Here is a 20,421-nt window from a genome sequence, read left to right as displayed (position 1 = left end):
TGACATTTGCACAAGATCATTTTGATAAAATCCTTCCACATATAAAAAAATAGGTTATGAAAATTTTATGAAAAACATTAAAAGGTTAGAATCATTGCCTATGTATGTATTTTTGGTTACTGATTTAAATTAGGCAGTTCAGATTGGGTAAACAAACACTATTACAAATAAGGTAATTAGCACCTCTGACATGTCCTCCTCCTCACAACTCCCTAATTTTGTTAATTATATTAATTTTACATGGTCAAAATTTATCAAAAATTTGTCAAAGTTTGCATTGCACATTGTCAGACTTTGTTCTATAATTATAATTTCTACAACTGCCCAGTTTTCATTCAGTATCTAATGGTTTCAGTGCTCACCACCAGTACTTTTTCAGATGTTTTCCCTTTCCTGAAATTTTATTTGTATTCATTTTTTAATATATAAAATTTTATTCAGATAATTCTCCCTTCCCCGGGTAGAATTCCTGGTGTTATCTTCCTAAGTTCTCTAAGATTTGAGAAATTCTGTTTCTTGGCCTTTATGTTGAATGACTTCTTGGTGGTTATAATTTTAGGTGCCATTTTTTTCCCTCAAAACTTTGTAAATATTGTTTCATTATTTTCTGGCATTAAATATTACTTTTGGACATCTGAAGTCAGCTTGACTTTTCCTTCTTATAGGTAAATTGCTTTTTTATGCCTAATTTTTTTACTTAGAAGGACTTACTAAGTGCCAAGCACTGTTTAACTATTTTTAATACTTGAGTTTTATTAATTTAACATTTTACATCATCTTCAGAATGCCTGAAGAATTCCTAAATTTCAGTAAGTTAAGAGGCTATGCCTTGGTGTTGAAGCGTCTGTCAGTTCCCTGGAACCAGCTGGGTCTTCCAACCTGCAGATGTGACTCTTCCTGAATTTCAGGGAGAATTCTTGGCTTCCCTGCCTCAGGGACACTAAATAGCTTATGTCGAGTGGTCTTTTGCCTTCCTTCACGTATGTTATTTTCTCTGTAACTGCTTTTAGTTCTCATCTTTGTCTTCTATATTCACTGGCACTATCTCAGGCCTTTCCACTAACAAATACTTTCACATACAGTATATCTAGTCCATTTTTTAAAATCCATTTATTCAGTAATGATTTTGCTTTGCCTCTCTATTTGTTTCCTTAGCTCCAATAGCTCTCCTTTTTTCCTCTCTGTTCTATTGTTTTATCATCTCATCTTTGGACTTTTGTTTGTATTGAATTCATGTTCTTTTTTACGTTGTTTATTAGTGTGTAACACTTTTAGAGAATTCCTTCTTCTCCTTGGGTTATGATTTCTTCCACACTGGGTTCTTTCTCTATCATTTGCATGCTATGATTCTTTCTGTGCTTTTTATTTTCTTTCCTCCCTTCCTTCCCGCTCCCTGCCTCTCTCCCTTTCTCCCCTTCTCTCTTTTTCTTTCTTCTGTAGTATGTTTGCATAATTTCCATGCCATTTCTTTTTATCTTGCTTATGCCTGAGCAACTTTATTCAGACCTCTGTTTGCTCTGGGTTTGGGGATGAGGCTGAGGATAGGTCTGAAAAATCTATAGAGGTTTTTGTTAGATTATTTTGACTCATTTCCCTTCTGAGATTTGCTGTCATGGTGGATTAAATACGGCTCAAATTCTTTGCCATTCCTTCTATTGAGAGACAAAGCCTATATCATCTCCCCTTGAGTATGGGTTGGCCCTATGACTTGTTCTTATCAGTAGCTTATGGCTGAAGTAACACTGTATAATTTCCCAGGCTTAGCCTAGAGATATGCAGCTTCTGCTTTTGCATGCTTTAAATGCTCTCTCTTGGAAGCCAGCTGCTATGTAAATAATCTGAATGCCACGAGACAACCATGATGTGAGTTAGTCTGAGAGAGACAAACACTATGGAGCCAGACATGTGAATAAACCTTCTTGGACCTTCTAATTCAGCACAGCCACTGGCTAACCACCACTAAGGAAATGACCGTAGTTGATGATGCATGGAGCAGAAGAACCACTCAGCTAATCCTTACTCAAATTCTTGATTTCCAGAATTTTGAGAAATAATAATGATTATTGTTTTAAACCACTAAGTTTTGGAATGGCTTGTTATGCAGAAATAGATAACCAAAACAACTCTATAAATAGTTTTTTGTTCTTTTTTTAAAACCACTTAATGATAAATCCTGACCATGTCTTCCAAATTAGTAAACATTCATGAAAATGTAATTTTTTGATGGTTGCCCAATATTTCATTTTTTTGAATGATAAATAAGGCTTTGATGAATATCTTTGTACATAATTCTTTGGAAATAGAGATTTGATTTCTAAAATTGTACTCATTCTTAAAGCTCTTGAAACATGTTGCATTGAGTTTGAGTTTTAATTCATCCAGCTGCAGAGATAGGCTTGCAAGGAGACAGTAAGTTTTGTGGCATATTTAAAGTAACAGTCAATTGCATTGAAATAAGAGGAAAGGAAATTAGTTCAAAAAGATGTCTAACGTGTGACCTTGGCTTTATTAGCAAAGGTCTTAAATTAACAAAACTGGTGAAAACAAAGTTTGTTTCAGATTTCTATGATATTGCGTTGGTACACGATATAAAACAATTTTGTTTAACTTCATGTCATTCTAAGTGAAAGAATACTTTACATTCTATAAACCCACTCTACATGAGTAAAAAGGAGAGACAACTATCTCAGAGAAAAGAAAACTGACTTTAGAGAATCTTCCTTTAGGGTAGTTGTTCTCAGTCATTAGTGGGCATAAAAATCAAGTGTGAACTTCTTAAGGAGGCAAATTCCCAATCTCTACCACCAGAGAGTCTAATTCTGGGAAAGTGAGTACAAATTTGCATTTTAAACATGCATCTAAGGGATGCTGATGCAAGCTCACAATTTGAAAATATTGTCCTAGGAGAAGAGAACTAATATTTTTGTTGTTGTAGCTGGGGTGAGTTTCACACTTTGGGCTAGTGACCATGCAAGAGATTTTTAAAAAAAATTATTTATTTTAATTAGATTCAAGTATACAGTACATTGGTTAGACATCTATATATTTCATAAAACGATCCCCCCAATTGCTCCCTCCTTCCCCTGACCCTCCACCTAGTCATCATATAATGCTACCTGCATTCCCTCTGCCGTGCTCCCCATCCCCGTGACCATCCATCAGCTACTAATTTGTACTTCTTTAACCCTTCACCCTATACTCCCCGCCCCCCAAACCCTCCTCCCACCCGTCCATCACCAAATTGTCCAGTATATTTGTGAGTCTGTTTTTGATTACTTTGTTCTTTTTATTCCTTAGATTTCACATATAAGTGAAATCATGTAGTGTTTATCTTTGTCTTACTTAATACCTTCTAGGTCCGTCAAAGCAATATCTTTTGCCATCCCCTTCCTTTTCATATGTAGGGGTCTTGTTTTCTTATCCTTTCAGCCCCTCTATCTTTTGGTTGGAGCACTTAATTCTTTTCCATTTAAGGTACTTATTGATAGGAATGTAGTCGTTACCATTCTTTTTTCTTGTTTTTGATACATGTTTTTTCTTCTTAAAGAAGTCCCTCCAACATTTCCTGTAATACTGGCTTGGTGGTGATAAATTCCTTTAGCTTATTTCTGTCTGGGAAGCTCTTTATCTGTTCTTCAATTCTAAATGATAACTTTGTTGGATAAAGTATTCTTAGCTGTAGATCCTGGGTCTTCATCACATCAAATACTTTGTGCCAAGCCCTTCTGTCCTGCTTAGTTTCTTTTGAGAAATCAGCTGCTAGTCTCATGGGTGTTTCTTCATAAGTAACTATCTGTTTTCCTCTTGCTGCCTTTAATATTCTTTCTTTGTATTTAACTTTTGGCATTTTAATTATGATGTGTCTTGGTGTGGGCCTCTTTGGATCCCTGATTTTTGAGATTCTCTGAGCTTTCTGGGGTTGTATGTCCATTTCCTTCACCAGATGAGGGCAGTTTTCCATCATTATTTCTTCAAACAGCTGTTCAACATCTTGATTTTCTTCAGTTATGCCAATCAGATGAATATTTGGACCCTTAATAGTGTCCCATGTGCTCCTTAAATTATTTTTATAGTCTTGGCATCTCATCTCTAGCCATTCTGATTGTGTGTCCTTGGCTTTCCCGTCCTCTAGGTAGGGCATTTTAACCTTTTCTTTATTCACTTTATTGATTCCTTTGTTTATTCCATTGAATATACTTCTCATCTCAGATAATGTGTTCTCCATTTCAGACAGGTTTCTTTTTATCATTTCCATTTCCATTTCCATTTTCATGTTTTTTATCTCTTCATTGGAGTTCTCTATACTTCCCAAAAGTTCATTGAGCATCTTTATCACCAGTGTTTTGAACTCTGCATCTGTTAGATTACTTGACTCTATTATATCTGGATCTCTGTTCTGTTCCCTCATATGGTTTCTGCTACTTTGTCTTCCCATTGTGGCTGCCTTTCCATGTCTGTTTCCATGTACTAAGCAAAGTTCCTAAGTCTCCTGGTCTCATTAGTGTGGCTTTGTGTGGTAGGTGTCCAGTGGCACAGTCCTGAGAGGGGTTCAATTGCAGGTCAAATTTAGCCCAAGCCTCTACCCCTCTGAGGCCACCTGTTAACATTCAGCAAGCAATTCACAGATACTACTTATAGTTGCCTCAAAAGGCCACACCAGAAACCGATGCCAGCTGCCTCCAGTGTGAGTCTAGGCGCTGCTCAGAAAGAAGCACTTGACTTGCTGAGGATGCACCTGGACGTGGCTTGGGTGAGTCTGTGAGTTGGAGGAGGCGGAGTTTCTGGGAATCCTCTGGTCGGAGCAACCTCTGTTATCCAGTTTGATGATGTCACAGCTATGGCAGTGCTGTGTCCTGCACATTGGCAAGGGGGAGGGCTCAACAGGGAACAATGGATACTGCTGGCATTTCTGTACAGAGTAAGTCTCGCTTTGGTCCTCACTCCGTTAATGTCTCCTTGTAAGTCCCTGGTGCCGCCTGCGCACAGCCACATCGGCACTTGTGCTCAGAGTGAGCATGTCGGTCATCATGAAAATCTGCTCACAGACACGGCCCCTTTAAGAGCTGTCTGCCCCTGCTGCTGCCGCTGTTGCTACAGCCTCGGTCTCAGCTGCTTGAGACTGGGCAGCCCCACGTCCTCACCCCATCCTACCTTCTGCCATTGCAGGGTAATTTCTTAGATTTCTCCCTAGTTGTATGGCTTATTCATCTAGATCCCAGGCGATTTTTGCTTGCTGCTTGCTCCTTGTTTCCGTCATAACTTTGATTTGGTTGCCAGAGAAATGAACAGAGCCTCTATCATCTACACCATTTTTTTTCTTCATGTGCAAGAGTTTTTTTTATGCTTAATCTCATTGCCTCATTTAATCCTTTTAATTATTATATTCATGTTCCAGATGAGAAAACTGAGGCTAAGAGAGAAACTTGAGTAGCTCAAGGTCAAACACGGCTAGTAAGTACAGAGCAGAAATTCAAACATAGATTTGTCTGAATTTTGCACTGTACTTGGACCTTTCCCAGCAATAACCAGGTCAGTGACAGCCTTGGCAATGGAGCCTAGGAGAGCTGGCCATCAATGTATGAGCAGATGCCTGGAGTAATTAAGCAAATAACTACTAACAACTTGAGTTTATCTAGTATTTTTCTTTTGAAAGGTTCTGTTAAAGAAAGTCCTTTCTGTAATTCTTTGTGCTTATGTTTTGGTTACTACATCATTAGGGTCCCAGATGTGTACCTCAGCAGAGGGCATTCAGCTTAGCAGTACAGAATTATTTGCTTTTGTCTACCATGAATAAGTGCTCCAGAGTCTGCAAAAGATAGAAAATAAAAATTTGCTGAGAACTCCATCAGTCTTCGTTCACCTTCTGGTATTACAGAATACACTTATTTTAGGTAACATGATCCCTAAACACAAGCAAACTTCATCTGATACTCAACCCTCCCCAAAACTGTTCTGGAAGAAGAACTGGCAGAGGTGGACTTGATGAGAGACTACATGTTGATCTCCAATATGGTACCTTCTAGAGGGATTTTTGAAGGGCCATTTTGGCCCTGCACTCTGTTCCATAGAAGGTTACGTTGGAACACAATCTTCTGCCCAAAAAAGATGGCTCTGTTGCCTCACTCTAGACCCTTCTGGATGGGTGGACTGAGCAGCTGGACTCAATTGTTCATTGGCTCTCTGTGGTGTCAGTCTCCACTTCCATGGGATCAGCTGTTATTCAGTGAAATGAAAGTGGGAGCTGAAGGCCTTTCCTTTGAAGGGTACAGGCAGTCTAAGAGGGTAAAGGGCCATGGGGTCCTGAGAACCAGAGAACTCCTTAAAGCGTTGAGAGCAGGCCAGGAAGCTGGAAAGAAAGGAGTGAGGTAGAGCCAGTTACCTCAGGACATGGGCACCAGGGGACAAAAATCACCTCAGGACCAGGGGGTTCAGGACAAGTCAAACTCTTCACTGTTTTCCCTAAGATTCATGAATCCAGATACTTTTCTTTTGAAAAAGTCACTTCCTTTATGCCCTTTTTATTTTCTTACTTCTGTCATTACTTCTTTTCTGTTTCACCTGAAGACTTGGTAACGTTTCTTTGAGAAACATCAACCTATCTAAGCCCACCCCCAGGGGGTCCAAGAGAAGGTTTCTGTGGGATGGTTGGTTTGCCAACAGGAGGGGCTTGGTGGTAATAGTGAGGAGAAAACCCCATGGAGATGGTAAAAATGGATAGGAAAATGCAGTGTAAAACTTTAATATCAGCCGATCACTAACACTGCCCTTGCTCCACCAGAATCTCAGGCTTGCAGCTTGGGGTCTTCTCCTCACCCTCTTCTCCCTTAGCTCCTGGAAGCAGAGGTCTCCTTGAGTGCTCTGTCACGTATAGATAGTAGCTGGGTGTCCCTGACCTTCCTCTGGTTTGCTCTGGGTCTGTTGTCAGGGGACTTGGTGACTTACTTGATGATCTTCATGGAGTGCTTGTGGTTCTTGGAGTGGCGGTCAATTTCAACTTTGTCCATGAGCACCTACCCTCTGAGGAGAAATTGGGTCTCTTTTTGGTCCATCCAACAGTATTTTCTTTGGGAAGGACATCCCATCCCTCAGCCCAACAGCTGCCCTATGCTTCCTGCACCTCACTGACCCATGAGCTCCTTCCATGAAGCCTCAGGAGCAGATGAAGCTCCTCTGAACCATCTTTGTATATCTTGCCTTCGCTGAAGGGCTTGTGGCCAGCATGCTCTTCTTCCTCAGTTGTCTTTTATGCCACATTGACAAGAGAGGAGGTGAAAGGATAATGATGTCTGGAAGTAAGACTGCTTTGCTTGCCTTGTGGTGAGGGCTGGGAGAGTTTGTTCCCAACTCACCAGCAGCTTTCTGTCAAGTGTGAGGGTTCTTGATGCCTCTCATTTTTAAGTTTGCATGTTAGTCACAATTCAGGGACAACAGGAAAAGTCCCATGTCCCATATTTGTAAGTCAGGCCATCCTAAAACATTCCTCTAAATTTGGTTTAAAAGAATTCTCTTTGGTCATTTTTACATAATGTGGAAACAAGGAGCAGGAAGCTAATTTTACTTATATAGATTGTTACAGTTGTCCTTGAACTTGGCCATGGAGTTGGCAGGATGTTTAGCTGGGATCCCCTAAAAGCGTAATGTAAGATGACATCATTCTCATGGAGACAACCAGGAGCTGGAAGGTAGGGACCCAGAAAGCTGACTGTGGAGTCATTCCAGCTTTCGAGGATCTCACGTGACCATCTCAGACAGGATGTGGAATAGAACAAGGCTCAGGAGTCCTGAGGCCTGGAGCCAATGAGTACTGGTAGAATCGAAAGCCTGAGCTTCTTCTTCCTTAGTGTTTAAGAAACGTATTTGAAAATGTCAGTTTATCTCAGAAGGCTAAGGAGAATCCAAAGCAAGGGAGTGTTTTTGTTTGTCTTCAATAAGAGAATTTTTAATAGACCCATAGGTACACATAATATTTTAGTTATATACATGATCATATCTTGCTATAGAGATGTCCTATGTTCACAACAACATTCGAAACCTGAAATCAAGACACATTGTCTGAACTGAATGATAGTGGTGCAGGATATCTGAGGTTGGGACTGTCCTGGAAGACCTAGAGCTTGTGCTCATTGTCCGCATGGAGAACAGCAGCTCCTCTTGTCCCTGCTGGGCCCCTGGCTGCCTGCACGGGGATTTGGCAGCCACCGCTAAAACCCAACACCTGAGGGCTAATGGGGCCTTCGTGTTACCTAGTCCATTTTTTAGATGGAAAATGTGCAGCCCCAAGGACATGTCTTGTCTACAGTCATGGTTAGCAAGATGTTTAGGTTCCACCAGCGGAGTGCACACAACTGTCTTGAGGAATTTTTTCTGTTTTTCACTAGTTGTTTGTAATGGTTGTCATTATCTCTGGGCTGTGATAGTATTTTAAAGTTTACAAAACACTTTCAAGTACATGGTCTCACTTAACCGTCTGGACATTCCTGCATGGTGATGTATCAAGAATGCATCTGGCTGTAGTTAACAGAAAACCCAACTGCAACAGCTCAAACACAAAGAGGGATATTTTTCTCACATAGTAAGATGTTTGCTGGTGATGGTTCAGTAGCTCAATATCAGGGCTGACATTATTGTGATTCTTCAGCCTTCACACTGTGGTCGAATGATGGCTGCTCTAGCATCAGCCATCACATACGTTTTCAAGGCAGAAATAAAAGGGAAACAGAGAAGATGTAGCTTCCCAGAGCCCTGGGGAGAATTCTGCTCACGTCTCATTGGCTGGAAGTGTGTCACATGGCCACCTCAGGCTATAGAAAGCCTGAGCAAATGAGCATTTTGCCTGGAGCTTCGCACATTGCTAGCCCAAGCAAAACTGGGTTCCATTACCAAGGCAACCAACAGTGCCAGCCATCACCTGGGCTACGGGCCGCTCTTTTCCTCTCCTTGTCTGACAAGCAGTGAAGTTTGGCTTTGCTGCATTTTCTCCTCTTTCTGCACCAATCTACATTTGACCTCTAAGCAACAAGGGTTTGAATTATGCAGGTCCACTAACACATAGATTTTTTTTCAATTGACCCATGCAGTTCAAGCCCACGTTTGTTGATGGTCAGCTGGTGGTTGGAAATCCATGTATGGGAGGGCTGATTTAAGTTATATGTGGATTTTCAACTTTGCTGGCAGTTGGCATCCCTGACCTGCACATTGTTCGAAGGCCAACTGTATTTGTATAATAACCTTAATTTCTCCCATGATTACAAAAGAAGAAAATGCTCATTCTAGAGCCTTGAAAACTTCAGAAAAGAATAAAGAACAAAATCGTTAACAATCTCATACCCCAGAGATAATGACAAATGTTAACGTTTTAGAATGCTTCTTTCTTGAAAATTTCCCACACATATATAAATGATATCATATCATATATTAAGTATTGTACCATGCTTTTTTTTTTTTACTCAACAGCATATTGTATTTTCCCATGCCATTAAAATTTTTCAAAGTCATTATTGTTTGTGCTCACTTTGGCAGCACATATACAAAGTCATAATTATTTTTTATATTATTATTTTTTTGATCACCAAAGTATCATAAGCTTTTTTTAAAAAAAAAATACTGATGTTTATGGATATTCCCTATAGTCTCATCTCAAGAGAAAACCACTACAAACAGCTAGCAGCTTTCTCAGAATTTGCTCAACAATTCCCATGTTGTTGAACATTTAGATTGTTTCCATTATCAAAGATAACATTTTGACAAATATCCTTGTACATAGATTCTGACTATTTCCTCTGTGTAGATTCCTAGAAGTGGAATTACTGGGTTAAAGGGTATAAACATTTTAAAAACTCCTGATGCATATTGCCAAATGGCTTTCTGGAAGGACTGTACCATTTATACTCTGACCAGCATTTTATGAGCATGCTCAACTTACTCCAACCTCACCAGCATTTCTGAACCCACTTTCAGCCCTTTTGCAAGAAAGCAATGTGGCTTAGCAGAAAGCATGGCAGGCAGAGGTTTGACTAATTCTGACTAGCAGTCAGAAGTCTTGGTTTTAAGTTCTGACTCCACCAGGACTTGTGTATGACCTTGGGCAAGTCACTGCACTTCGTGGTTTAGCTCAAAAACATTGTGTACTGTAGTAGACAGTGTTGGTTGTCTGCTAGTAATTATTTCCCCTTTACTCCTTTCTAACAGAATCCTGATTTGTTCAGATAGCACCCTCCTCTGTATAACTCAGGATTTTAGAGGATGCTGACTTCATCCCAACCTGGGCACGTAGAACTGATTAATTTAAGCAGTGGTTCTCTAGATTTTTGGTCTTTGGACTTCTTTACACTCTTAAAAATTATTGAGAAACCTAAAGAGCTTCCTTTTTATGTGAGTTATATCTATTTGTACTTATCGTATTTGACGTAAAACTGAGGAATTTTTAAACTATTTTGAATTAAAGATAATAATAAGCCCAGTGTATGTTAACCTAAATTGCATATTTTAATGAAAATGGCTATGTTTTCCCAAACTAAAAATATTTAGTATGTTGAGTGGCATTCTCTTACATTTTTGCAAGTCTCTTTTTAACGTCTGGCTCAATAGAAGTTAGCTGGATTCTCATATCTGCTTCTGCATTTGGTCTGCTGTGATTTCACATGGCATGTAGTCTCTGTAGAATTCCATTGTGAGTGAATGAGAGAGAAAAAGGCGATGCTGTTATGAAATAGCTTTGGCCTCATGGACCACCTGCAAGGATATCAGGGACCCCAGGGGCCCCAAACCACACTTTAAAAACTGACATGGTGATGCCATTGCCCTTACAGTGACAGTGACTGGTCCAGGAGTAGGCACATAACATTTTGACCCATGAGGTATTAGGAGAAACTGCCAGCAGACTCCGGGAAAATTCCTGCTCCCAAAGAAAAATGTAGGAAAGATGTGTTCATGTCTGCATGTGCCATTAGGAAATGCCATGGCTGTTTTCCTGCCAGCCCGAAGATGAAACTAGCACATGTGGGAAGGCTGAGCCAAGGATGGCAGGCCAACAAAGCTGGTGTCCTGTGAGGCAAAGCGTGTGTCTTAGAACCTGCACTCACTGTGGGAGATAAACATGGAGCCAGAGAAGGCATATTAACCATAGAATTTGGTGTGAGGAAGTGGAGGCACCCTCAAATGAGGAATGGGTGAGCTGAGGAGGTGTGGCAGCAGGCAGTGAGGATCAAGAGTTCTGCTGTTCAGGGCTGCAAAGTGGAGACGCTGCTTGTGGCTGTGAATTAAGTGATCTAGCAATTTTCAGTGTAACCTTGGGCAAGTACAGTAAGTGCATGCCCATTGAGGGCTTAGTATCAGCAGAAGGGATGGAAAATTAAGGATATTGATGTGTAGGTGTGTTTTGGCTATCTTTGTGGCCGTTAGTAAAGTCCTCTAAGAAAGAGAGAAGCTTATGCCATACAAAAGCAGAGAAGCAAGCAGGAATCTTATATTAAGGAGATACCAAGGCCCAGAAAAGCCTTACTGGCTAGGACTCTCTCAAACCATTTCCTTTAAGCTTCTCCACCTGATACTTTGGACAGCATGTGGGCAAAATCAGCTTTGTGGTGAGGATCCCCTGCCTGAGAATATTATATAGATTACCTCTGGACAGAGGTCTGTAAACTATGTCCAGGGGAATGGGAGAGCACAAAGGCCATTCAGGGGACTCAGGGATTATATCCAGAAAAAGTCTTTGACCCGTGGTTAATATCCCATGGAACTGACCATGGGATATTTACTGATATGACCATCAGTAAACTGATGGAAGTTTACTAAATTTTAAGAGAATCATATTGCCACAGAAACCCTAGTCTTGGCAAAGTAGAGCCATGGTTTTTTTTATCTGTAAGGAAGTCCCCACATTTCTGAACCTGTAGTTGCTAAAGCTTTGTACCTTCTCTGATGGTATCAAAGATCCATTTTTTTCATGCCAAGGATCTATCTCCAACAGACCTCTTTGAAAATGTGAATACTTCCCAACATATGGCAACAATATGAGTTAATTTCTATGTACCAGATATTTTACATACATTATCACATTGAATCCTCACAATAACCCTACAAAATTGATATCACAATTCCTGCTTTGCAGATGAGGAAACTGACAATTTAATGAACTCACTGGATTATTTCTGCCTTCAGAACCTGGTTGATTTACTCCACCAAGCTGCCAGCTGCTAGAACCTTTGTCTGTATTTAGTCATCTTAGTTTCAATGGTACAGAGGGCCTACCAAGGACTCTGGGAACAATGGGAGCAGAAATGAAGTCTTCTGATCCTACAGAGCCTGGAAATGATATCGCCCTTTCTAAGGTAAATGAAATTTAATGTACAATAACATAAAACATTGATTCTGATTTTCTTAAACAAAAATGAAATTTTTTATCTCATTACAGAAAGTCCACAGGTAGGGCAGTTTTCAGGCAAGTAGGCAGGTGGGATGTTTTTGGTTGGAAGAAGGGAGTCCACAGTAATTTCTTGAATCACATCATATAAGTTGCTGTGTGTGCTGGCTATTCCAGGGAGATGCTGGCATTCATGACTATGGCCAGTGTTCTTAATAACTGCTGGGCACCTGTCACTGGTCCCTATTTCCGTCAGCTGACCTACCTTCCAAAACTCAGGGAAGATTCATCTCCAAGAAACCCCCTGATTAACCTGAGCCCCTCTAACCTCTCCATACCTGCTCATAGCTCTATAACCTCTCAGTGCTTCTACAGTAGTCCCCCCTTACCTGCAGTTTCACCTTTCACGAGTTCAGGGACCTGCAGTCAACTGTGGTCTGAAAACATTAAATGAAAAATTCCAGAAATAAACAATTCATAAATTTTAAATCGTGTGCCGTTCTGAGAAGCATGATGAAATCTCACGCTGTCCAGCTCTATCCTGCGTGGGACGTGAATTATTCCTTTACCCAGAGTCTCCATACCATGTATGCTCTGCACCTGCTAGTCACTTAATAACCATCTAGGTTATCAGATCGACTGCCGTGGTATCTCAGTGCTTGTGTTCAAGTAACCCCTATAGTAGCCTAAGACTATATCACAATGCCTATGTCAGTCATTCACCTCCCTTCACCTCATTACGCAGGCCTTGTATCATCTCATATTGCCCCAAGAAGAAGGATGAGAACAGTATAGGAAGCTATTCTGAGAGACAGGGAGAGAGACCACATTCACAGCACTTTTATTATAGTGTAGTTACTATAATTGTCCTATTTTATTATGAGTTATTATTGTTAATCTTTTATTGTGCCTAATTTATAAATTAAACTTTATCATAGGTATGTATGTATAGAAAAAACATAGTATACATAGGGATCGGTACTATCTGTGCTTTCAGGCATCCACCGGGGTCTTAAAACCTAAGTAACCCCCTCTGATAAGGAAAGACTACTGTATATGTAAAAGTAATTATGAACAAGCATACAGAAAACATGTTTATTACAATTTACCATAAATTTCTTTTTAGAATGCCAGAACTATGCTGTTGCATCTGACCCATGGGCGTTTAGCCCTGTATCCTGTTTCCTCCAGCAGCTCCAAATAATGATTTCTCAGAATGGCAGAGAAGGAAGGAACTTGGAGATCATCCAGTCCAAACCCTCATATTCAGGTGAGGCCCAGAGTGGGAAAATGACTTGTCTGACTTTTCACAGCAAGGAATAAAACCCAGGTCAGGACATATTCTTTTGGCTATTAGCCTCACAGGAACCCTAAACATGCCCATTATTGCAAATGATTAATTTAATTTACTTATCTAAATTTTTTTCCAATCCTAACCATATTATCAAGCTATATTAACTTTGGCTATAATGAGGTCTATAACTTTATCACTTTATGGTTAAAAATGGGTAGCATTTATTCATTTAAAAAATTTCCAGAACTTTTGTAACTTTTGAGAAAGGAGCTTACATTTTAATATTTTGAGATTTGCTGAATAAAGTTTATATTTACCCAATTTACACTTCAGTATTTTGCAGACTTTGTTCATACCATATCTCTACCTTCCTAGTATGCACTTTTTTTTTTAGTCTTTTTAAACTTAGGGCAAGATCTGGGCTGATCTCAAAGCATAATTCATTTTAAAGGCAGAAAAGGTCTTCAGGACTTGATACCACTGTTCTCTAGTATTGGTTAAGTGTCCTTTCTCATAAATTTTACAAGAGAAAGTTTACTTAGTATAATACAATTTTTTTGTACAAAAATTATTTTGAATACAGTTTTCTTGAAGAAAGTTACTATACATGGTGACATTAATCTGCACTATAGTTGTCTTCTGGAAATGGTCCTATTATCTCCCCCACTTGTCTTGTCTTCCTGGTGAGACTGATCACTGGTAGAGGAGGGGGCATATTTCTAATAATTCTAATGCTGTAGTACTAATAGTGGTCTGAGCACACAGAGGGCACTTAATGAATGTTTACTGAATGAGTGGATCAAACAAATGGATGCAACCCAGTGAGTGAGACTCTCCTTTCTTTATGGTAAGGAGGAGCAAGGCATAAAAAATATACTAATTCCAGAAACAGCAACGAGAATACCATTCCAGTAAAGAGTAGAAAAGACTTGTTTTCAGCTAATATCTGCCAAAGTTGGTCCAGGAAAGAGGACAGCAATGACCATTATTTCTCAGAAAATGTTTTTGTCTAGACACGGATGCGATTGCCCTGGGAAACAAAACCGCGCAAAAGTGCAGAGGCCAGGGGTCCTGCTGCCCACCTTCTCCTTCCATGGCCCCAACCTTCTATTTCTCTTCCCACACTACTGGACAGCAGTGTACTCCAGAGTGTGGTTCAGATTCCAAGAATCTTTGGAACTCGGGAAGGGCCTGAGTCATTAGGACAGAAAGAAAGGGAGGCAATATCCAGAGGCCTTGAATGTCGTCACAGTGTGGAGCTTAACACGTTATGAATTCCTCATTTTCTTGCGAATAAAGAGAGGCCAATATGGCTCATCTGGAGAAGTGGAAACTTCAGAAATCAGGTGTATGAAACTTTGGGAGTGCTTGAGGAAAATCTTAGCAGATACTCTTTGGAGCACATATCCACTGATGTGAAATTTTCCACAGAAATAAATTTGATGGAGGCTGTATACAAGAGGCCAACGAAGAGAACCCATTTATTCAATTTAGTGAGGTCTGAGGGAAAGAAAGAGTCATTTTGTTGGTGTTTGGTTAACACTGGATGTTAGGTTTAGTTCTGATTGTTCAATAAGTTGTCTTCTGTGTATATGCTATCCATGTGACTATTTCCTGAGAGATTTGGTCATTCTGCTCATCTTAAGAAGGGCAAATGAGCATAAAAATCAGGGAACAATCTGGACTAATTCCTAAGAAAGCCTCAAATGTTGAACTAATCTAAGGTAGACCACACTTCGCTGCAAAATATGGTACTTGAGACAGAATTTGATGTATAGATTGAGATGGAAAAGGCTGGACTCTTCAATTTATTTGTATTTATAACATTATGACTGGTGCTAATTCTTTCCTCCCTTCCACTTGCAGAAGGTTTGAGGAAATTAAGGGTGTCATTTGCCTTGAGGCTGAATGGAGGGGAAAGTAGTGAGGGGCAGAACAGAGCCAGCACTTCCTTGAGTTCAAAGAGGAAGACTATGCTTATTATAATATAATTATAGGAAATATTGGGGGCAGCACCAACCACTGCCTCAGAGGCTCACATATGGGAACCAAATGTAGTTCTTATGAGGTTTGAAAAGCAGTGTTGTGCCCATGTAGTTAGTTAGAGTTAGAAGTGACCTCAAATTATTTAACTCTTCTGGGCCCCAATTTTTCATCATCAAAATGAGGGAGCTACTTGGGATTATTCATTCTCTGCCCAAGTTGTACATTGTATCACCTGAGAGTTGTAATATGGCTACACCTCAGATGAATGATTCAGAAATGATTCTGGATTTAGAACCCAGAAATGATTTAGGTGGAACCCAGGCATCGGTATTCTGGTAAAAAAAACCAAAAACAAAAACAAAAAAAACCCACAAGTGATTCTCATGTGCTGTCCTCTAGTGTTATGCAAGGTCAATAGGGAGATTCAGCTTTTCATGTCACAGTCTTGCTTCCCTACATGTGTTGTAGACCCTTGAGGGTTTAGACTCCACTTTATTCTTTCCTCCATTGTGCCTCGCTCAGACCTAGACCTGTGTAAAGACTTAGCACGTGCTTTATGATTAACGAAAGAGTGAATAGTTTGATAACTATTCTAAATATTTTGATTCCAAAGACAGGATCAAAGAAAACACCAAGTTCGTCCTCACTGTTGATTCGTTAGACATGTTGATTGAATACTTATGCCCAGATGAGAGCTCTCCAAGCATGCTCTCCAAGCATTTATCGTCACCATTTTTTAAGTGTTAATTTGAGCAAAAATCAATTTGAATAGGGCAGCGCCCAAACCAGAATTGATTAGGAGTTCTCCTTACCTATCGTTTTTAGATGGCATCAAAATGTACTTTCCCACCCTACAAAATCAAAGAAACGGTTAAATGCAGTCTTTGTTTTCTGGAAGTTGTGGTTTCTATCGTAAATGAAATCTCAGTAAATCTGAATAGACAAATGTAGAAACTGAGGCCCACAGAAGTGAAACAAATTGTCCAGAGTCACATGGCCAGTAAGTCACAGGGCCAGGACTGGAATTTGAGCCTCCTAACAGAGTATAAGCTTTTTCGCTCTACACGATGAAGGTCGGCAGAAAAATGGCTCCACTTTGAGGGTAGAATAGGTCTTTTGATTTGAGGATTTTGCTAGATTTCTGGCCTGACTTATCTTGTCTCAACTCAGAGAGCACCTCACCCTGTGTTCTTACCCTCACCAAGAAAAGAGCAAGCAGACAGATTCCTCCCAGTGGAATTTCTCTATCTTTTCAGCTCTGCCGTGGTTGTGTATGTGTACTAATGAGGTAGGGGAATGGACATTATGTGGGGAATCTAGTCCAAACTTGCTGTTAGTGAGATGTGTGGTATGCAAAAATTGCTTAAATCTCATTTTTCTTCTCTGCAAAATGATGGATCTTTATTAAATTGATTCTAAGGTTACTCTCAGCTCCATAAATTTCATTCTATAGCAAATAATTGTCTTTTGTCATTTCTCATTCTTTTACTTTATAGAATGAGATAAACTGTAAACACATGTTATAGTGTAGAATATATATAAAAAGACATCATTATGCCACTTATTTTAGTAATGGCTTGTATGTGCACGTGTGAATTCCCCAAAGGGTTGTAACGATAGCCGACATGCTTGACTCTTTTATTCTGTGTCAGGCATTGTGTTAAGCACTTTGTGTGTACTTACTAGTTTAATTCATAGACCCACCCTCTGAGGAAGGTAGTAATGATTATATTCATTTTACAGACAGTAAGACTGAGTTTGAGAGAGATGAAGTCAGTTGCCCAAGATAATGTAGCTAGGAAGTGATAAAGCCAGGATTTGGCCCGAGTGGTCTGTCTTGGAGGTTGTGCCCTCGGCCCCCACACTCCTGCCTTTCCTTGGGGCAGGGATTGTACATTGCACTCTTCCGTGTCCTCCCGTGGTGCCAGATGTTGCTGAGCACAGAGTAGCACAGAGTCAGAATATGACCTGGCAGTGACTGAGACAAATGGAAAGAACAGTGTTTGCTGGCAAACTCTCTTACTTAAGAAACTTCCAGAACAGGCTCCTCAGGCAGCTATGGGTCATGTTCTGAAGACATCTAAGAAGTGAGTGAGTACTTTGGGTATGCTCAGTCTCGAGAAGAGATATGGATTTGTTGGCTCCTGTAGGTTCCTCCAGTCCAAGATTCCTAGAACTGTTGGCTGGAAGAGAAATGCTTACGATAAACCACAGAACGGGACCAAAGGTGACAGGAATCACGCATTTGGCCTGATGTTTATCCTGTGGGCCAGCCAGCCATAGGCAACCATTTACTAGCATTTCATCAGCTATTGCAAGGCTTTCCCTATCAGCTTCCTTTCCAATTACTCATAAGCTCTGTAAGAGCAGGGGAGGAAATGAGGACCCGTGGAGGAGTGTCCCCGTCCTGAGTGCCATCACGGCCAGAGGCTGAAGGGAGCTTGAAGCACTGGTCTTTTTGCTGGCCGGACTAGAAATCTCTGGGGCCCGCTTTCCCACGGTCCAGACCCCAGAGCTTGCTTAGTGACACATGCCATTCATTCCTCTCATTCACTGATTGTTTTACTCTCAGAACAAACAAAACGGGCTCACTCTATGCACTCATCAATGCCCCTTACTTTCTAACTACTTTCCCAGCCCATTCCATAAACTCCCAGGCATATCCATGCATTCATTTATTCTTTTAATGCAAATATTTTAGTGAGCACCTATCATGTGCCAGCAGGTGGATTTGGGGTTGGGGTAAGAAGATGAATAACATTCATCTCTGCCCTCAAGGAGCAACCGGCAAGTGGGGGAAGCTGATAAGCACTCAAGCAGTGATGATGTAGTGTGAGAAATGTGTGCAGAGAATGAAGGGAGCTAGACTGGAGGCTTCCATTGGGGGTGACATTTGAGCTGGGTCATGAATATTGCATGGGGTGGGAAAGGGCATTTCAGGAGGAGGAGCAGCTCGTGCCAAAGGTAAACTCAGAAGTAGCAGGATGTTGGGCGATGGTGAGTTCCATGTGACACTGTGCGTGGTGCATGGGAGTGGGTGTTGAAAGTCTTCAACAGTTAGGCCATGAAGTGCTTGCAAAGGGAGTTTAATTTTGCCAGGGAGTTTAGATCTTATTCTATAGGAGATGTGGGCCAAAGAAGTCTCACCCTAGTGGCACCATGAAGGTGCATTGCAGACGGGCAGTGGAAAAGGCTGAGAGACAAGCTAGACAATGATTGCCAGCATTCCGAACACCCACAGTGGAGTGTAATGAAGCATAGCAATGGCTCTGTGAATTTACAAGTTTGATGACCAGTAGTGCACAGTAAGCAAGGGTCGCAGCTTAGAGTCAAACATTCTGAGTTTGCATCCTGGTTCTGCCCCTTTCTTGTGTGACCTTAGGCAAGTTCCTCAACATCTCTGTCCCTCAGGACCATCATCTGTCAATGGGGAAATGGTCAGAGTGCCCACCTTGGAGAGATGCTATGAGAATTAAGTGAGGCTATGTATGCATAAATCCTCTCACACAGTGGGTGCTTTATCCACTTCGGCTCTTATTGTTAAAGAAAGAAAGAGAGGATTCACAGATGACTGGCTTCACCAGCTGAGTGGGTGGTGCTATCATTAGCAAGAAGAGAATATACAAGAAGATTTAGAAGAAAGATAGAGAAGGGCAGAGATATTGGGTTGGGCATAGGACTTGATATGACTGGCTATTTATAGATGCTCACTTGTTCCAATAACTACTGCTACAAACAAATTACCCCCAAACTTAATAGCTTAAAAAAGACACAATCATTTTATTATTACACTTACAGTTGTGGGGTTGACCGGGCTCAGTGAATTGGTTGTTGCTCGGGGTCTCTCAAGTGGATGAAGTCAGAAAATAGCTGGAGCTGGAGACATCCCATAGGTGTCCTCACTCACGTTCCTGGTGGTCGACCCTGGGGGTTGGCCAGAGCACCCACGGTGGCCTCTCCACGTAACCTGGACTTTTCTACAACATGGTGACTACGTTCCAAGAATGCGTGTTCCAGGAGAGCCACAAGCAGCTGCCATGGGTCCATTCTCCTGGAAAGTATTCAAGTGCAGGCTCCAGTGAGAAACCCACTCCTTGCGCAGAGATGTCCCCACCCTCTGAAGTTGAGCATCCCTCCCAGAGCTCCAGCCCTTCCATGGGTCTTCTGCTTGGAACAAATTACTTTCCATGGGTCAGAGCTCAGCAGAGATGTCAAGAGCCCCACCCTAAAGCTACCTTCAGAAAGCATCTTGGTGTCAAGGTGACAAGGCAAAACTCCTCCTGCTGCCAGGGCCCTGGATGAGCTGGCAGGGTTGGGGTTCAGAGTGCTTAAGGCATGGTCAGTGTAGCGGAGGAAAAAGTTAGGGGGACTTCTCAGTCCTGTCTGACTGACAAGCAGAGCTTTTGGGCCCCAATATTCTGGGCACAGGGAGGGGGCAGGAACATTTCAGTTGTGCACTGGGCTCTCCTCTGAGACCTCTCCTTGCCAATACTTCTGAGACAGCTATGGACAATGCACACAGAAGAAGTGGGGGCTGCCTGATGATGAGTGATGATGACTTCTGAGGCTCTAGAAAAGCTTTCACTTTCTCCATGCCCATATGTTCTCTCACCAATCACTTAGGCAGATAACTCTTATATATGGGGGTGAAGTGTGAGTGAGCAGAATCTGTCATTCCATAGAGCAAAGAAATAAATAAGATGTGTAAAGAATATTCACATACATCATTTGATTCTTAAATACACACTGTGCAGTTGGCCTTATCATCTTCATTTCCAAT

At 41.0% G+C, this 20,421-nt stretch overlaps 1 long non-coding RNA gene across 1 annotated transcript; it reads right to left on the bottom strand.

Moving 5' to 3' along the window:
* Nucleotides 1–5,721: 5,721 nt before the first annotated feature.
* LOC111740916 lies at nucleotides 5,722–19,690 on the bottom strand. Its single transcript, XR_002780803.1, has 3 exons — nucleotides 19,438–19,690; nucleotides 12,751–12,798; nucleotides 5,722–5,806 (listed from the first exon to the last, which is right to left on the bottom strand). It is a non-coding gene; the product is annotated as an uncharacterized LOC111740916 (long non-coding RNA).
* Between the last annotated feature and the right edge of the window lie 731 nt (nucleotides 19,691–20,421).

This window comes from Pteropus vampyrus, unplaced genomic scaffold (assembly GCF_000151845.1).
Source record: "Pteropus vampyrus isolate Shadow unplaced genomic scaffold, Pvam_2.0 Scaffold70, whole genome shotgun sequence".
Taxonomy (NCBI): domain Eukaryota; kingdom Metazoa; phylum Chordata; class Mammalia; order Chiroptera; family Pteropodidae; genus Pteropus; species Pteropus vampyrus.
Note: the sequence above shows the minus strand (reverse complement) of the source record. Positions and strands in the feature narration are given on the sequence as shown.